Genomic DNA, 18807 nt, shown 5'->3' with positions numbered 1-18807 from the left:
TCCTTTCTGTGACTAGGCAGAAAAGCTTGACAGTTTACCCAGTCTAGGAAGGGGAACTATCAGTGCAAATTGATCCACAGACATGAAGTGTTAGCTTATAGTTCAAAAAGAAATCTTGGATGAGATTGGACATATTGATTCCTTTCATAGTTAACTGAAGCAGGACACAAAAGAAGATTTCATTTATACTCTCTCCCTTAAATACTGCAAAGATACCAAGAGCCAACTACAACCATTATTATCACATGGCTTGCCAACTAATATCTGCTTTAAGCAGGAGGATAGATTTTGCATTTTCTCTAACTTACTTCCAGATATTCACATAAATTTTAAAACAAATCTTATCATTGGACAAAGGAACATGCTGAACCTTCTTTGGTGCATCTTCTCTCAATACCACTTTTTAACGACATTTCTAATGAACAGAAATTCACCCACTACAAGAGCTTCTTTTCCTTGGCATATGAATTTGATACTTATTAGGATGTTTGTCTGTGTCCAGAACTCCTCAAGTCACACAAACTCACATGTCCTCAAGGTTGTGCTATGATCAAATCATTCCCTTGTATATGCATGATAACAAAGTGTATCTTCTCACATTAAAAAAAAAAAATCTCCAGGAGTGGTGGCTACCTGAGCTGCACCCAGCAACGCGCTCCTTCCCGCTCCCCCACATCGGCCTCGGCCCTCTCACCGGCTGTAGAAAATGGTGAAAGAAACCACTTATTATGAAGTTTTGGAGGTCAAACCCAATGCCAACAAGAAGAACTGAAAAAGGCCTACAGGAAACTGGCCTTGAAGTACCACCCTGATAAGAATCCAAATGAAGGAGAGAAGTTTAAACAGATTTCTCAAGCTTATGAAGTACTCTCTGATGCAAAGAAAGGGGAATTATATGACAAAGGAGGTGAACAGGCAATTAAAGAAGGTAGAGCTGGTAGTGGTTTTGGCTCCCCCATGGACATCTTTGGTATGTTTTTTTGGAGGAGGAGGAAGAATGCAGAGAGAAAGGAGAGGTAAAAATGTTGTGCATCAGCTCTCAGTAACCTTAGAAGATTTATATAATGGTGCAACAAGAAAACTAGCTCTGCAAAAGAATGTGATTTGCAATAAATGTGAAGGCCAAGGTGGTAAGAAAGGAGCAGTTGAGTGTTGTCCCAATTGCCGAGGTACTGGAATGCAAATAAGAATTCATCAGATAGGACCTGGAATGGTTCAGCAAATTCAGTCTGTGTGCATGGAGTGCCAGGGCCATGGGGAACGGATCAGTCCTAAAGATAGATGTAAAAGCTGCAATGGAAGGAAGATAGTTCAAGAGAAGAAGATTCTAGAAGTTCATATTGACAAAGGCATGAAAGATGGCCAGAAGATAACATTCCATGGTGAAGGAGACCAAGAACCAGGACTGGAACCAGGAGATATTATCATTGTTTTAGATCAGAAGGACCATGCTGTTTTTACTCGGCAAGGAGAAGACCTTTTCATGTGTATGGACATACAGCTGGTTGAAGCACTGTGCAGTTTTCAAAAGCCAACATCTACTCTTGACAACCGAACCATTGTCATCACCTCTCATCCAGGTCAAATTGTCAAGCATGGAGATATCAAGTGTGTGCTAAATGAAGGCATGCCAATTTATCGTAGGCCATATGAGAAGGGTCACCTCATCATCGAATTTAAGGTACACTTTCCTGAGAATGGCTTTCTGTCTCCTGATAAACTCTCTTTGCTGGAAATACTCCTACCTGAGAGGAAGGAAGTAGAAGAGACTGATGAAAAGGACCAGGTAGAACTGGTGGACTTTGATCCAAATCAGGAAAGACGGCGCCATTACAATAGGGAAGCATATGAGGATGATGAACATCATCCCAAGGGTGGTGTTCAGTGTCAGACCTCTTAATGGGGCCAGTGAATAACACTGCTGGCATTTTATGTGCAGTAGTGAATGAGTGAAGGACTATAATCATAGCTCACTACTTGCTATTGTTTTTGTTTTAACATTCAACTATAGTAGTGATTTAAAAGTTAAATGAAGAATAAACTCAAATATAAAAGCTCAAAAAAAATCTTCATTTTCAATGTTTGAAGTAGCAAGGTACATAGTAACATGGTGGTTATTCAGATCCATTTCTCTTTAGTCTACAAGTAAAGATGAATGAAATTTCTGGTTTTGGTGTGTGTGTGTGTGTGTGTGTGTGTGTGTGTGAGGGGGTGTGTCCATATAACATGGCACAAAAACCTGACAAAGATATGAAATTTGACTATGGAATAAACCACCATCAACATATTAACAGTTAATGGCCAACTACTCAGGCAAACTTATCTACGCTGCTGTCATGTCATTATCTACACATGCATCAAGAAAGACCCCAAAATGTTGTAAGACAGATGGAGCTACAACCCAACAGCTCTATATAATAGGATCAACTCACTGACACACACATTCTTACTGGCAATTGCAAATAATAGCAGGGAGTAGTGCTTGACTCAGTTATGTGTAGTGGTGAATTGGCCATTAGCAAAATGTGGGGCCAACAAATTCTACTGCGATGGCTCAATCTGTATTCTTGGTGAAATCAGACATGTCTCCCTCTTCCAGGAAGGGAAGAGCTCCAACAAACAGCCTCTAGTGTAGAGGATTGAACTGTAAACCTAACATCAAGACATGGTATAGGTTCTATATATGACATCCCAGGTAATAGTTGGAAATACAAATCAAGATCTATGAGTATGTGGTTAATCTCTTAAATTTTATCTCCAACATTTTTTTTTAAGATTTCGTTTATTTATTTGTCAGAGAGAGAGAGAGAGAGCGAGCGAGAGCACAGGCAGACGGAGTGACAGGCAGAGGCAGAGGGAGAAGCAGGCTCCCTGCCAAGCAAGGAGCTCGATGCGGGACTCCATCCCAGGATGCTGGGATCCTGACCTGAGCCGGAGGCAGCTGCTTAACCAACTGAGCCACCCAGGCGTCCCTCCAACTATTTTTCGACAGTGGTTTTTGGTGAGGCTGAGTTTTGCATGGAGAAAGGGTGGAGGAGGTGGGAGGTTGGTGAGCAGTACCCAACTCAAGTCTCAATCCTTTACACCCCAAGAGCAAAACAGTAAGCATTCCGTTAACTGAACCCTGAACCGATACTTGGTATTTTGATGAATATCTAGTGTTACTCCAGAATGGACCCAGAGGGCTTGGCACTTATGTTCAACAGTCTAACAAAGTATTCCATACATAAACATACTCTCCCTGAGGTGAGTTTTGGTTAACATGGTTTTATGAATCTTATTATGTCCAGAAATGTTTTGATGCCCCTTAAAGATTGGTGTCCTACTAGATGCCCTTTGGCCTTCTTAATCTGGCTCTGAAGACAGACCCTAGAAAAGTTTTCTCCTCTCTCTGGGTGGCCATGTGTTAGTGGAGTTTATTGAGGAAAAAAAAATGTAGTTCATCACCCTACAAAAGGCTAGAACCCCTTATAACTGATAGTCCATGGAACTATGGAGAGCATAAAGGAGATGTGAGGCTCATACCACCATAGAATCAGGGACTCATAGATAAGAAATGGAGATAGAGGGCCTATATCTTTCCCTCTTTCTCCTCTCCCGTTCCCTCCCTCCCACCCTCTCTCCCTTTTCTTTCCTTTCTTTTCTTTCTTTCCTTCCTTCCTTCCTTCCTTTTCTTCCTTTCCTTTCTTTTTTCCTTCTTCCTTCCTCTATCTCCCTCCATTCCATTCCATTCCTTTCTCTTTTCTTTTCTTCCTTCCTTCCATCCTATGGCCTTTCCCTTCCTCCCTTCTTTCATTCCTTCATCCCTCCTTCCCTCTTTCTTTCTTTCTTTGTTTCTAATATAAGTAGATGTCTTTGCAATTTGATGATTCAGAGACTGAGCAAAATGTTATAATATAAACACTTACAATGGCAAGTAAGATCCTTGGGTCCCATTTTCTGAAGAAATAAAATTCCAGTCACATGGATGAGGATTGAGATAACTTAGCTTAGTGATACAACTTAGTGATAAAAGAATTAAGTTTTCATATGTCCAGGAGACTGTGCTAAGGAACTTACACACATGCTCATGATATAACTTATTCCTGTTTTATAGATGAGGAAAGTGAGGTTCAAAATTTTCCATAAACTTAAGTTTAAACTTAAACTTTCCCTGCTGGAAAGAGGCAGAGCTGGGATTCATATCCAAGAAAATGACCTACTCTCAGTCTCATTAGTAAATTGGGACAATTAAACCTAACTTGCAGAGTGATTGTACCATAGGTAAATAAATATATGGCAGGCAAGTGACATCTAGTACTAGGTATTGAACCACATAAAGAAACATATAGAATCTATTATTTACTTTTTCCTACAATGTCTTCTCTGCAGACTGAGTTATGGCTTCTTTCCACTTCTTTTCCAAACTATGGATTAAATCTCATTTAATATTCTCTCTCCATTTGTTTTTATTCTCCTTTTAAGAGAGTGTTTTCTCCACTATCCTGTACCTCCTCCCATCACTTAATTTTTAAAATCAAAGCAAGTTAAGGGAGATGTGTATTTTTCCTGCATTTTCTTTTCCTCTAGAATTTTGCACCATGCATATGGATTAACTCTTCAAAAGGTAAAAACATTTAAAAAATTACATAAGAAAGCCTTGTTGGAATATACATAATTATCATACCTCATCAATTAAGTGATTTTCATGTCACATTTCTAATCAAAATGCTATCCTAGAATTTAAGTGTAGGGTTGTTGGTAAGTTCCTTTGCAGTTAGGCGTATGTTTTAACATACCTAGTACTCAAGGAGTTATATTTTTATCCAGAAAGTATTTATAAAATAGAGTATCACCAACACATAAATATCTCTGGAAACACTGACAGGCACCCCAAAAAGCCCAGAGTAGACACGCAGACCTGAAAAGACTTGCAGGCATCAAGATAAACTTCTAAACTTTCCTGTATCAAGACATAGTTGATTTCTATTTAAACAAAACTTTCACACTTGTCCAACAAAAGCTAACACCATCCAAAAAAAAAGAAAGAAAGCTAACACCATCATTTTAGAAACTCTTATTTGAAATACTTTCAGTGTCTCTTTTCTAGATTCTTGGCATTTCTTGGACTTTGGCTGATAAGGTCTCCTGCCATCTGAGTAAGCCTGTTCTGTGTGTGCCTCAAAGTGTTCTTCCTGGCTGAGTCAACAGTGTAGATTCAGGCTTGTTGAAAGTTAGGATTTAAAGAGCACATCCTTCTCCATCCCACACACAAAAGGATACTTTTAATCTGATATAGAATCAGATCTCATGTCACCCTTCTGTTTATATGCCCTTAATTCTCTGTAAGCTTCCTGATGGCTCAATCTCCATGCCTTGTTGGCCTATGATCAGTACTTCATAAGGTTATTCATTCAACAAATGATTTAATCTCCTGATTTCAGGTAGCTAGAGTCTTGCTCATTGCAAATAAAATTTAAAGTTCAAATAATGGATGAAACCCAACTTCAGCCATTTCTAATTGTACTAACCTTTCAAAAAAGGAAACTAGTAAGTAATAAAGTTCTGGGTGGCAGGAGGCAGTTGGAGTGTCAGAAAGTTGCTCAGGACTAGTCTGGGCAAGGCAGGAGCCTAAAGACAGTTTTGCCAAACCTATTGCAATCCTGGTTCATTTTGTTTCTCCTGGGGCCATGTGGGAAGGAGCCCCTTCGTATAGGGAGAAAGCCATTCCGACAAATTCAAGCCACAAGCATTCACACAAACATTCACTACATCTTAGGTCTAAGGCCTTGTTGGGGAAGGGGGTCTTCTTGTTCTAAAACAGGAGCGAACTCAGATTGATCAATGGGACTTTTGAGCTATGGCCTCAAAGGAACATCTAGGCTCATTGGTGATGGGGAAATGGCAGCTCCTTTTGACCAGGCTTGATTTTATCCACATTTTAAGGACATTTCACAAGTCTTTCTATTGACTGTTAGCCACTATGTACTAAAATCCTTGAAGCGCCCAGTGTGAGACAGGAAGTGGCCAGACTTACTTTGTACATTTAGTGAGATCCTGATTCTTGCTGCAAACACTGAACTGGGATAGGAAGACTGTGAAATGAAAGAAAACGGGTCTAAAAGCTTGTGCTTTGATGCATTACTATGGTGAGTGGATATTAAATTTCCATGTACTAGTCATCATGCTTTATCTAATGTATAAGAGTTATGTATCTCTACATCAAGGACATTCAATTGTAATTTTATGAGAAACCCACAATTGAGTTTTTTTTTTTTTTCTGTTAAATGGCAGAATGTCCTTTGTTGAGGGTAAATAGTTACCTTGTTATTCTATGTAATCTCTACAGGGGACATATATTTGAGATTGATTTTAAAGAAGAGTGACTTGGGCATTGCGAGGAATGAACCTAGAGAAAGGGCGCAGGAATAAATTCAGATAGTTCGCTCTGCAGCTTCTTAGCTCTTTGATGTTTAGAAGAATGCTTTGCTTTACTGTGTTTGGGGCCCCATCTGAGAGAATGATCTAATGATATGCTCAGGGGCCTCACAAAACAGCAGTTCTTAAGAAGATGTCACCTGCTGGGTCTTTTGGGATCTTGCAGTTGACACTGGCTGAATACCTCCTACTATGTTCAAAGCATTGTGCTTTAGACTGCAGATAGGACAAGGAACAAAAGGGAGATGGCTACTCACTTCAGGAGCACACATACAACTTACTATGCAGGAAATCATTTCCAAATGGAAATATCAGAGACAACTCTAGGGGTCATGATGAAGACACAAAGACACTCTAAATAAGAAGTGTGGGAGCTTTGGGGCACCTGGGTGGCTCAGTGGGTTAAGCCTCTGCCTTCAGCTCAGGTCATGATCTCAGGGTCCTGGGATTGAGCCCAGCATCGGGCTCTCTGCTCAGCAGGCAGCCTGCTTCCCCCTCTCTCTGCCTGCCTCTCTGCCTGCTTATGATCTCTGCCAAATAAATAAATAAAATCTTAAAAAAAAAAAACGCCGTGGGAGCTTTTTTAGAAAAGGAGATTGTGTCTTTCTATATATCTAAGTTATTAGGGGGTACTATAATATGCAGAGTTAACATATTTATGAAAAGTTGTATAGGGGCGCCTGGAGGGCTCAATCAATTAAGCATCTGCCTTCAGCTTGGGTCATGATCCCAGGGTCCTGGGATGGAGCCTTGCTTTAGGCTCTGCACTCAGCAGGGAATCTGCTTCTCGCTCTGCCTCTGTCCCTACCCCTTGCTCATGTACTCTCTTGCTCTCTCTCAAACAAATAAAACTCTTTAAAAAAATTGTATAAACTGATTATGGTGAGCATTATTCAGAGATCCTGGGAGCTATGATCCTTCAGCAGTCCTTTGTAAAAGTCCTTCACTGTGAAAAGTGAGCCCTGTTCAGGCTCCGCCCCCCCCTTCTACCACCCCTCTCCACATACACATTACTTTCTAGTTCATATGCAAATATGGGTTTTAGACTTTTTCTTTAAAAAAAAAACTTGTAGATGTGTTTTCTTCAGGTTATCTCCTTACATTTATTTATTTATTTATTTATTTATTTATTTTAAAGATTTTATTTATTTGGCAGACAGAGATCACAAGTAGGCAGAGAGGCAGGCAGAGAGAGAGGAAAGGAAGCAGGCTCCCTGCTGAGCAGAGAGCCCGATGCGGGGCTCGATCCCAGGACCCTGAGATCATGACCTGAGCTAAGGCAGAAGCTTAACCCACTTAGTCACCCAGGCGCCCCATTATTTTTTGATATAACTAATACCAACATTACCACAGGGACTTTTGTAACAAGAAAAGGATACAGACGTCTTTCCATCCATTTGCGGCACGATAAAGTGGAAAAAACAGGCCAGTTTGAAGAAGCTTCATTTTCTGGATAGGTGATCCTGAATCAGTGTGTTTACTTCAGTGCAATGAATTGGGTGGTTGTGCAGAATGTAAGTAATCGAGGCCCCATTACCAAAAATTGATCTGTATTCTAAATTAGTCCTGTGTGTAGTTAAAAATACTTTTTACTGTATGTAGCAAAATACTCCATAATCTAACTATCTCACATAGTAAAAAGTCTCCTAATAGTTGTTTCAGAGTTGGTGTGGCTCAATGGTGTCCTCAGAGTCCCGAGCTTGCTTTCTGTTCTAACTTCTCAGCATGTTAGCTTTTCATCTCAGACCTTTCACCTCGTGGCCACAGAGGACTGTTGCTCCCAGTAGCAGATCCTCTCACTACCATGCCCAAGGAATGGTACCAGATAGCTCTCTGTGAGTACTTTTATCTTTTTTCAGAAGTAAAATCTTTCCCAGAAATTCCTCATTCCTGGCAGGGTCTCCTTAGATGTTTTTGGTCAGACAGTTACTGGTTGCTTCTAGCTACAAGAGATGGGAAGGTATTTGGGAAAGTGAAATGTGAGAAAATTGACTAAAGTGTAAAATTCAGACGACTGTGGTGTATCCCTTAAGGCTAGGCACTTTGCCACCTGAACATAACTGGGGTTCTGTTGTAAAGGAAGAAGGGGATGGCTGTCGGGAGACCACCACTGGTGTGTTCCCTCGCCCTCAAGGGATTCCATGGACCACACTTTAAATGGATGGTTGCTGAACATCATTTGGGTTACATCAGAAGCATCCAAGGAACTTTAAAAAGGGCCAGAGGCCTGGATTTCACTGACTTGAGTGGGTCAGCAGTAAGCCTTGAACATCTGGATTTTTTTTTAAGCTCATTAAGTGATTCTGGGGTACAGCTAGGACTAAGAACTCATTGGACAAATCAGTTAATTTCTCTGAACACCAATGGGCAGCCCATGGAGATAATATCAGGATAATAGTATTTGCCACATAGGGTAAGTATTAGAAATAAACAGGTGGCATCTATAAAGTCGAAGTTCAAGCCAGCACATAATATGTGCACATATGTAAACTTTGGCTCTTAGTCTACCCCTCCCCCTCTTCCACCAGATAGATTGGTTTCAGAGGCAGATTCTAGTTTTCTTTTTCTTTTCGTTTTCTAAAATATTTATTTAGAACTTTACTGAGGAATAATTGACTAATATATATTTGAAGTGTGCAATGTGCTGATCTGGTATACTATATACATTGTAGAATGATTACCAAAGTCAAGATAATGAACGCATCCATCCCCTCACTTTACCTCACCATCATCGGAGTTAACATGGTTGGTTTTTCTCGCTCTTTTTTTCCAGGGAGAATATAAAATAGTATAGCTATTATGGAAAATAACATGGCAGTTCTTCAAAAAGTTAAAAATTATATGATCTAGCATTCCCACTCCTGGGTATATATGCAAAGTAATTGAAATCACTATCTTGAAGAGATATCTGCACATCCCTGTTCACAGATGCATTATTTACCTCAGCCAAGACATAGAAACAACCGGAAGCATCCGTCAACAGATCAATGGATAAAGAAAATGTGGAGTATGTGTGTGTGTGTGTGTATGAGTATGTGTAACTATTATATATATAGGAATACACACAGACACACACACGCACACACACACACACATATATAAATGTCTCTATATAGGAATGTACACAGAGAGAGAATATATATAACATATATAAGAATATTATTCCTCCATTAAAAAAAAAAGAATGTCTTGCCACTTGCAGCAACCTGAATAAATCTGGAGGGCATTATGCTAAGTGAAATAAGCCAAGGAAACATGTTGAATGGTATCACTTATACGTGGAATCTTAAAAAAAAGAAAAAAAATTCTCATTTTTCCCAGAGAAACAGCACTTTTCAGAATACTGAGTAGACTTGTTATCTTGGATACTGTACTATTTCTCTACTGCTGTAGTAACCAATGACCACAAATTTAGTAGCCTAAAACACCAATTTATTACTTCACAGTTCTGTGCGATAGAAGTCCCGACAGGCTAGGCTGCATCCCATGCTCAGGGTCTCAGGCTGAATTTAGAGTTGCCTGGGCTGGACTCCTGTCTGGAGGCTTGGGTAAAGAACATACTTTCAAGCTAATTGAGGGGGTTGGCAAAATTCAGTCCCTTGCAGCTGTAGGACTGAGGCCCAGTTTTCTTGCTGGATGTCAGCTGGGGTCTCCCTCTGCTCTTAGAAGCCATTCACATTTTTTCTCACATGGTCCCATCTTCAGAGCAACGACAGTGTATCACATTCTTCTAAGCTCTCTGCCCTCCTTTTCTGCTCCAGTTGAAGAAAGTTCTCCATTTGTAAAGGCTTCTGTGATCTCACTGGGCCCATCTGAATAATGTAGGATGATCCCTTTATTGCAAAGCAAACTGTGTTTATGACCACAGAATCATGGAAGTGATACTTCATCATCATCACAGGTTCTGGGATTAGGATGGGACACCTTTAGAATGGGGGGGGTGGGAGGGGAACTACTTTAGCAATTCTGCCTACCACTGCTGCCCATCTACTTTCCTGTTTCAAGTACCCCTGCATCCCAGTGGCTCTCACCCATCTTTCAATCTTGTTATCAGCCCGTATTTAGCAATATCCAGGCGAAGTGTGAGTAGCTGTTATGTCTTTTACTGAAGCTCGATTAGGTTAACTTATTTCCCATATTAAGCAAAAACTGGGACAGGAGTGATGTCAGCTTCACATGTCATGTATGCCCTGGTCATGGGCTTGGAGAATCAGGAGTCTGGCCTGACCTCGAGGGGTTGGAGGCTCTAGGCAGTCAAGCCTGAGAATTCCAATTAGGCACAAAGTGATAAGCAAGAGGAGACAGTTCATTCCAAGGGCCAGGTCAGTGACGCTGACCATAAGCACCATGAGGGCTCAGAGCTAGTTATAAATGGAGACTATTTCAGAGCTGCAGGGCCTGGGCAATCTTTCCATGACCATTCCAATCACACAGCACAGGCAGCCCCCAACTTCCCTGCCTCCTAAACTCAATTGTCTTTTTTCAGAAGCCCAAATTGATTCAGAAAATGACTCCTCTGGAGCAAAGCCTACCACCTGGTATTTACCCAAAGTATTTTTTAGGAATCTTAGGCCAAGTACTGTTTTAGCTTGATTTTTAATCTCTAGCTTGGGAAAGCTTAAAAATACTCAAAATTGAAGTATTAAGAGTGGAGAGAGGAGGAAAAGTCTGGATGATCTTAAAAAGCCAAAACAGAACAAAAAATAAAGGCCTGAAGCAGAAGCCATTGGGGAGCTTTCATGTCCACATTTTTACTAGAGTTCCGCAGTGGACACTGTAGGGTGTGGTCTAGTCCTTCAAGTCCGAGGCACCCATTCCCCAGCTGCTGGGAGGGCTGGCAACTGATGGCTCTCAGCCAAGTTCCTCTTAGGGAATCATCCTTGGCTTGAGAGCTACCTTGTGAGGTCATGCCTCCTCCCTGGGCAGTTCTCATGCAGTGACAGGTAGATATTGGTATATGAAGGCCAGGCAGCCTTGCCCCAAGTAGAACAAGAAAGATGCACCATCCCTGTTCCAGAGTTTCCCTGATACTGGCATAGGCCTCTGTTAGGGCCGCCTTACAGTTCAACGTCTGCCTCAGCACAAAGCTGTTCCCTCTACCTCCCCAGAGGCATGAATTCCACAGTCACTTCCGAACCACTTTCCTGCATGTTAATCTCAAGCCACCAGAAGATTCTAACAAGTCCCATCAACCTTGAGGATGTGTCTGTCTTTATGCCTGTGTAGGGTGTATGCATGTGTTCTGGTTAAAAAATGACCAGAAAAGAAATTTACTGGATTTTAAAATTTCATCAAAGGCTTTAATTTTCCTCTTTTCAAGTCTCAATTTCATCTGCTGAAAAGAGTTATAAAAGCTAATGGCAGAAAAGTAAAAAGATTCAGAGGCAATAAGTGCATCAAATTTATTTCCCTCTCTGATGCACTAGACACGATTTGGGTGCAGTCAAGACAAAGGGTGGATTGTCAGCCATAGTTAGCTAACCAGGATACGGTACTTACAAAATAATAAAGTCATTTCAAAGTTCAAATTAACAACATTTAAGAAGGTTCCATCATCTTTTGAAAAATGACTCAAGGAAATTATTCTCCCCAAATTCATCTCTTAGTTATTCTGCAGAGTGGTCCACAATGAGAGGTGGGAACATGGCCTTGAAAGGGTGAAAGTGCTACTGCTTAGGACAAGGATGGGCTCTTCTGGAGAGCAGCAAGAGCCCTGACCCATTGACTTCGAGTCACATCTTTTAAAGAGTTAATTTGGCTGGAACTGACAATGATGCTGAGCTAGTATCTGAAAACCTCCCTAGAGAGAATAATAGATAGTTGCCCAAGAATAGCACAAGGTAGAATCAGTCTGGATGTTAAGACACAGGTCAGATTCATGTATATAAATGTCTATTACATGCCCCAAAGTAGACACTTCTGTAAGCATTTTCTAGGTCTTCTGATGTCTTTGGTTTTTGTGGAAATTGGGAGGATTTGAAAAGAGCACTTCTTAACCCAACTTTAAAGAGTGAGGGCACAAAGTGTTAAGTGTGGTGGGAAATCGAGGTGGCTATCTCTGGATACGAGGTATGGGAAACCTAGTTTCCTATCTCTGGATAAGAGGTGTAGGAAACAAGTTTCCTGCACTATTCATGCTGGCTTAAAAATGTGGCTTCAAAAGATATTTAAAAATAGAAAACGTACATTTTTAGAGGGAATCACCCTAGGTTAAAATATTATATTCTTTAGAGTGATAACAGTAAATTGGTACATTTTAAGCAAACACTGGAAACAAGAGAGTGTACAGTATAATTCAACGCTTCTAAAGTGAGGCTTTACACTGCTTGCATTAGAATTATCCAGAATGATTTTGAAAATTCAGATTCCTGGGCCCCACTCCTGACCTACTTGGCCTAGGATTCTGTGCTAGAACTAGCACACTAGGTGATTCCTGAGCACACTGAAATGCAAGAAACACTGGCATAACAGAATGATTAGCTTTAGGGCTAGAGAAGTCTTCAAAGATAAATCTAGCCCAAACCCCTTGGATTGTGACCAAGGCAAACGGATATGCTATGATATAAGGCTTAAGTAATGAAAGTCTGAGATCCTCTCAGTTGAACAAATATTTATGAATGACCTACTCTCTGCAAATCTCTGTGGAAGATACAAAGATAAATGAGACATAATTCTTGCTCTCTGTGAATCTAAAATGTCATTTAATTTTCAACTAAATATGTAATTCAACCTTTCCCCAAGTCTGTTTTTATTCTTAACAACTCTTCATGTAAGATTGTCTCTTGGATGTCACTTAATATAATGCTCATAAAATTGAACTAGTAACTTCACTTTTTGCTCTCAATTTATCTCCCTACTCTAGGATCAAGACCAGGATGGTGAACAGATGAGTTGGAGAATAGCAGTTATTTCCAACCTACTCAGCTATCAGACAGAAATGCTATTAGGCATGTGGCTTTAACATACAAAATCAAAGTTAGTATAGTCAAAGTGTCTGTGCTTATTCCCCAAGTGCAATATGTCACACTACTATTGATTTGTTGGTGTGAGGGTGTCTCAGCCCATTAACTGTTTGAGGGTGTTCTTGGAGATACAACATCAAGGTTCTAACTCCAGCAAGAAAAGCCCAGACCTGGAGCTTATTCTGTATTTTAAGACTTGACTTCAAAATTTGAGAACTTGCAGACTTCTACTTAACTTTAGAAACTCCTTTAGAGCTGAGATAGTATCTGTTCAGAAGTGCATAGGGCCCAACCCTTAGCTTTTACTATCGAGATGAAAACTTGGAAGTTTCTCCAAACCTGGCTTTTCATGAATTTAGGTCAGCTAAGCATACAGTGCCTGGCTTGCTTCTAAGACTCAAAAATGCTCCAAAAATGCAAGCTACCGCCTTAGTACTTGTTCTCTACAATGAGTTCATGGAGCCCTCACTGAAGTATGACCATTAAGGAATTAAATACAAGTTTATCCTTTTAAGACCATGCAGGTTTTGCTAATCCTTGATTGTCTAAAATGAAGAGATTTGATTAGGCTGAATCCTAGTCAGTACAAAGTAGATATTATACATCACAGGAATCAGAGTGGGCTCCTCTCCCGTTCTATTCTCTGAGGGTGATCACTGGCTGACCTCTCTGTGTAACTTCTTCACTTCAGTAGGAGGCCAGTCAGCAGGTGAGTGGGATTCTTGGGTTGACAGTTTCACAGACTCTATTGCCCCTGGAGGACTTCAGGATGGCATAGATTTTTATGGTTTCTGCAAGGTGAGACACAGATTCATCTGTCCTATTCAAAAAGACTACAAAGAAGTGTGATGTTTCTGACAAAGATGGTACTAAAAAAATAAGAAGAAAATGTAACTGAATACCAAAAGAAGTGACTGACAGAAATAGAGCCACGGTGGTGGTGGTGGTAGTCCAGGTAATGGGGGTAGAAGACAGATTCTAGAACATCTATGCTTACTATATTTAAGACGTAAAGAAATAAGACTGGGAACATTTGCAGAGACCTCGAAATTATACCGTACAACCAAATAGAAATTCTAGAACTGAAATATTTGATAAACGAAACAAAAAACTCAATAGATGGGCTTATTTGAGCAAGTACTACCAACAAAACTTTCCACTACAGAAGTTACTGGGAGACCTTTCTCAAATTCTAATCTCATAAAAAGCCTCCTTGCCCTGGGTAGTGCCCCTGGCAGGGCTTTATCTCAGTAAATGGGCATCTGTTGTCTGAGTTTTGCTCCTTAAGTCCTTTAGCCTTCACTGCCCATTTTGGTTTAATATATTTGAAGACTGTCATCAGTTCTGTTACAGTTAAGTTAGAGGAGTGTTCCCTAAACACTGAATTACCCAGTGGCAAGACTGTATCTTTTCCTCTCTGCAACCCTAGGGCCAGCACGGTACCTGGGGGGTAAAAATAGTCATTCCTATGAATCCAAGAATTGGTCTTGAAGAGAAAGAAAATGAAGGAAGGGCTACTGAGAGGCTAGGCAAAGGGCTTAACTACACACCACTCCTTCTCTCAAGACAGAAGTCTACCTCAAGCTTCCCTGTACCAGGCCAGTCCTCCCTTCACAGTGATTGACAGCACAATCCTCCACTCATTACTGAAGGTTTTGTTCTTCTGTTGAGAGTCCAAACGTAGGAAGTGTGCCAAAATCCTCACTGGTGGTACAGAGCAGGGGGCTGATCTGTTCCCACTTGTCTAATGGTAACCTTCACCCATTTTACATGTTTAGCAGAGAGCTAAATTTTATTCAGTGGGAAGGAAATTCCGGGATCACAATACATTAAGTGAAGTAAAATTACTCTTTAATTACCTGTACTCAGGGCTAAAATACTGAAGCAGAAAAAGAGCCGTGAATCAAAATTACTGACCTTTTCCTGTGGTAGGAAACAGGGTCATTCAAACACTTGTGTTGCCTCAAGGTACAGAGCTCCCTTTTCTATCCAAACTGTTGAACGAAATGAAGAGTGAGGTCCCTGAAGGAGTTTTGTTCCGTGTTTTGTTAACAGGGGAGGGCAAACATTCCTAGAAGATAGCTCTAAAGTGTCAGGAAAAGCGAAGGTTTAACTGCAATCACCCTTGGCTCTATAAGTCTCATTATTACTTGTCAGATTGTTTCTGTCATTATTTCTCATATGAAAAAGGGTGTACACCAACTGGTTTTAAATTAGGGTATTAAGAGATTTGACGTCTGTATTACCATACCCTGGGATTCTGGGTGGGATTTTGATATATTTAAGTCAATAAAATAAATCAACTATTTGCTGACCTTTTGTGTACAGAGCGTGGGTTGAATCTTAGGAGAATTACCTGTGGGAGAGGAGAAAGAAGTAGTAAACAAGACTTCTAATTTTAACATGATATGTCATGTTAAATTCTTAGGTTTAAGAGGAACAATAACTGAGGGAGGAAACCACTACCATCCTGTCACATAAGGTGGAGTCTGGAGAAAAACGGGTGTCAAAGGAAACCAACCTACTCTAACTTCTTTAAAAGAATAATCTCGCTGAGGTAAATAACTGTGCTTTTGGGTAAAGTGCCTGCTTCACATGTTCACTGCTTCTATTTCTCTTGCTTCATTTATTTCAGTTTTAGTAGTAACAGGAAGTTCGGGTAATTTTACATCGAAAGTTTTAGATGCAAAGGGGAAAAAAGAAAACCCTTTTAAAGGTACCCTGACAAGTGAGTTTTAAGTAATTCTATGTAGTTATCTAGTTACCAAATAGTAAATTTAGAAAATACGTTAAGTTTAGGATTTGAAATGACTACTGAATTAGTAAGACAAATTTCTGCTATTTAATATACAGCAAAAATTCTTTTAATATTCTTTAATAAGCACTATTTTACATTATGAGATAACCTGATTAGCCCTAAATAAAGTCATTGGTGATCTTAAATTAAAACTATGTTCACCCAGCAGTTTTTTGTCTTTCTACCTTCTAAGTCAGTATATTATAAAGAAGACTGGATCTTGACATGTTTTCAAATTTCAGATTCAGGTTCAACTTCACCACTAAGTTCTGCTTCACTTGTTCTGAGTCATTTGACTTCTGAACACCAGTTTTTATTTGGTAAATCTGAAGAGTTAGTAGTCTGAGAGGGTCTAAAGACAATAAAACATAAAATGAAGGTCTAACCTGGTAAATATTGAAACTTTCAGGTGAGAAAAAACACCAAAGAGCATGATTACTTTAGGATTCCAGATAGCTAGCTACATGTCTAATTTAGGATCATTAAGAAAATATAGGTGATTCAATTATTTCCCTTTTCTTTTCTGCTTCTGTAACCAGGCAAATAGGTCAGTAAAAAATTATTTTTAAAACTTTTTAAAAAAAGATTTATTTATTTGAGAGAGAGGTGCATGAGTGAGGGGAGGGGCAGAGGGAGAAGGTGAGAATCTCAAGCAGACTCCCAGCTGAGCAGGGAGTCAAGGTGGCACTCGATTCCACAACCCTGAGATCATAATCTGGGCCCAAATCAAGCAAAACCAAGAGTCAGAGGCTTAAAAATAATAAATCATTTTCATGTCTTCTTATTCTAAGCACATAGCTACCTTCACCTCAGAGAATAAAATTACTTTGTTGAATAAAATTACTTTTTATATACCTAAACAGCATGAAAAATTAAGATTTAGTATTTTGATTAAAGAAAAATCCAACTATTAAAATAACCATACCTTCCTATTCCTGTATCTCTGACACACACAGCACTGAACAGTACAAATACATGGAAGACAGTCTTGCATAGAACTAAAGGAAGGAGTGAATCATTATTCTCTTTCAAACTACTTTCTGGATTTTATCACCAACTTTCAACTGTCTAACAACAAAATGAAAAGAAAGTGAAATTCAACCTAAAAGCTACCAGGAGTATAATTCTGGTATTCTAGAAATAGAAAGAGGAAAGACAATGTGGTTTGGAGTGAGTTCTATGAAAAAAGATTTGAAGCTGACAAAAGTCAAAACCTGATGACTTGTTAAGACTAAGACATTGCCACTCAAATTAGTTTTATGATGGCACATCCTCTAGCAATTCTACAAATGACCAAGTACTGTTAACCTGTCACTAGACATTCATTAGAAAACCCAAATAGCTTAAGTTCTAGGGCTGAATTTCATAAAAAAGACGAGTATTTCATTATTGGGAGAAAAGTGACTATATTCAACTGCACTATACAGGGGCAATATAATAAGACAGAAAGAGTAGAAATGCCCTGCACAAATCTTCAGTCCTGAAAAAAAAGCTATCAATTACAGAATGAGAAGCACTAGTACAAACACCTGGTGGTTCTCTCTCTTTTTTTTTTAAAGATTTTATTTATTTGGCAGAGATAGAGTGGGAGAAGGAACACAAAAAAGGGAAAGTGGGGGAGGGAGAAGCAGGCTTCCTGCCCAGCAGGGAGACTGATGTGGGGCTAGATCTCAGGACCCTGGGATCATGACCTGAGCCAAAAGCAGACGCTTAATGACTAAGCCACCCAGGCACCCCCCACCTGGTAGTTCTTTAGGCAGAAAAAATGATACAACACAAATATGGCTTTAAGAACTAACATATTTGGGGCACCTGGGTGGCTCAGTGGATTAAGCCGCTGCCTTCGGCTCAGGTCACCATCTCAGTGTCCTGGGATCGAGCCCCGCATCAGGCTCTCTGTTCAGCAGGGAGCCTGCTTCCCCCTCTGTCTCTGCCTGCCTCTCTGCCTACTTGTGATCTCTCTCTCTGTCAAATAAAATAAATAAAATCTTTAAAAAAAAAAAAAAAAAGAACATATTTAAAGTTCTAGATAGCAATAAATTCAATAATGAGTAACAAACTCATGACGAAACAATTTACTTCCATATTTTATTAATACTGATAGATTTATCTGGAGAATGCCGATGTTGCTGAACTTTAGTTCTTAAATGTTCGGTCTTAAACACTATAGGAATTTCTATTTGGATAATCTATATTGTCAGCATTATTAGAGCTGAAATAAAATGTGTTTGAGGTCGAGCCCTTTAGTAAGAAAATAAATTAAGCAATAATTCTGTATTCTTTCCAGGATTATACTTTTGGAAAACTTAAAATAGGTACTAGTGAATCTGTATGTATTTAGGTAAATCGGTCTCTTCTCAAATGATTTACCAATTAGCAGTGCAACTAAATACAATTAATTGGACAACATGGGGCTATCTGAATATATTAAATTATACAACTCTACTACTAAAACAACATGAAGTGGCATTCATTTCCTCAACTTTTCTAAAACTGGTGAATCCAAACGACAGTGTGTATATGTATGTGTGTATATATACATATACATGCATACATGTACATATGAACTAATAAGGAATATATTGGGTGACATGTGACTGAAAATTGAGGTAGACAGGTTAGACTCAAAGA

The 18807-nt window shown here is 39.6% G+C and overlaps 1 protein-coding gene and 1 pseudogene across 2 annotated transcripts in view; one reads left to right on the top strand and one right to left on the bottom strand.

The window, feature by feature from the left end:
• Nucleotides 1-18807, bottom strand: part of C1GALT1 (core 1 synthase, glycoprotein-N-acetylgalactosamine 3-beta-galactosyltransferase 1) — a 66816-nt gene that overhangs the window by 8859 nt on the left and 39150 nt on the right. The window contains exons 5-6 of one of the 2 annotated variants that reach the window (XR_006384274.1): nt 15695-15735; nt 15297-15373 (exon numbers count right to left, since the gene is read on the bottom strand). The gene's annotated coding sequence lies outside the window, so the exon portion shown is untranslated. The remainder of the gene's footprint in view (nt 1-15296; nt 15374-15694; nt 15736-18807) is intronic. The other variant, XR_006384273.1, reaches the window with a different exon arrangement.
• LOC122904847 lies at nt 627-1992 on the top strand (annotated as a pseudogene).

This window comes from Neovison vison, chromosome 4 (assembly GCF_020171115.1).
Source record: "Neovison vison isolate M4711 chromosome 4, ASM_NN_V1, whole genome shotgun sequence".
NCBI lineage: Eukaryota > Metazoa > Chordata > Mammalia > Carnivora > Mustelidae > Neogale > Neogale vison.
Note: the sequence above shows the minus strand (reverse complement) of the source record. Positions and strands in the feature narration are given on the sequence as shown.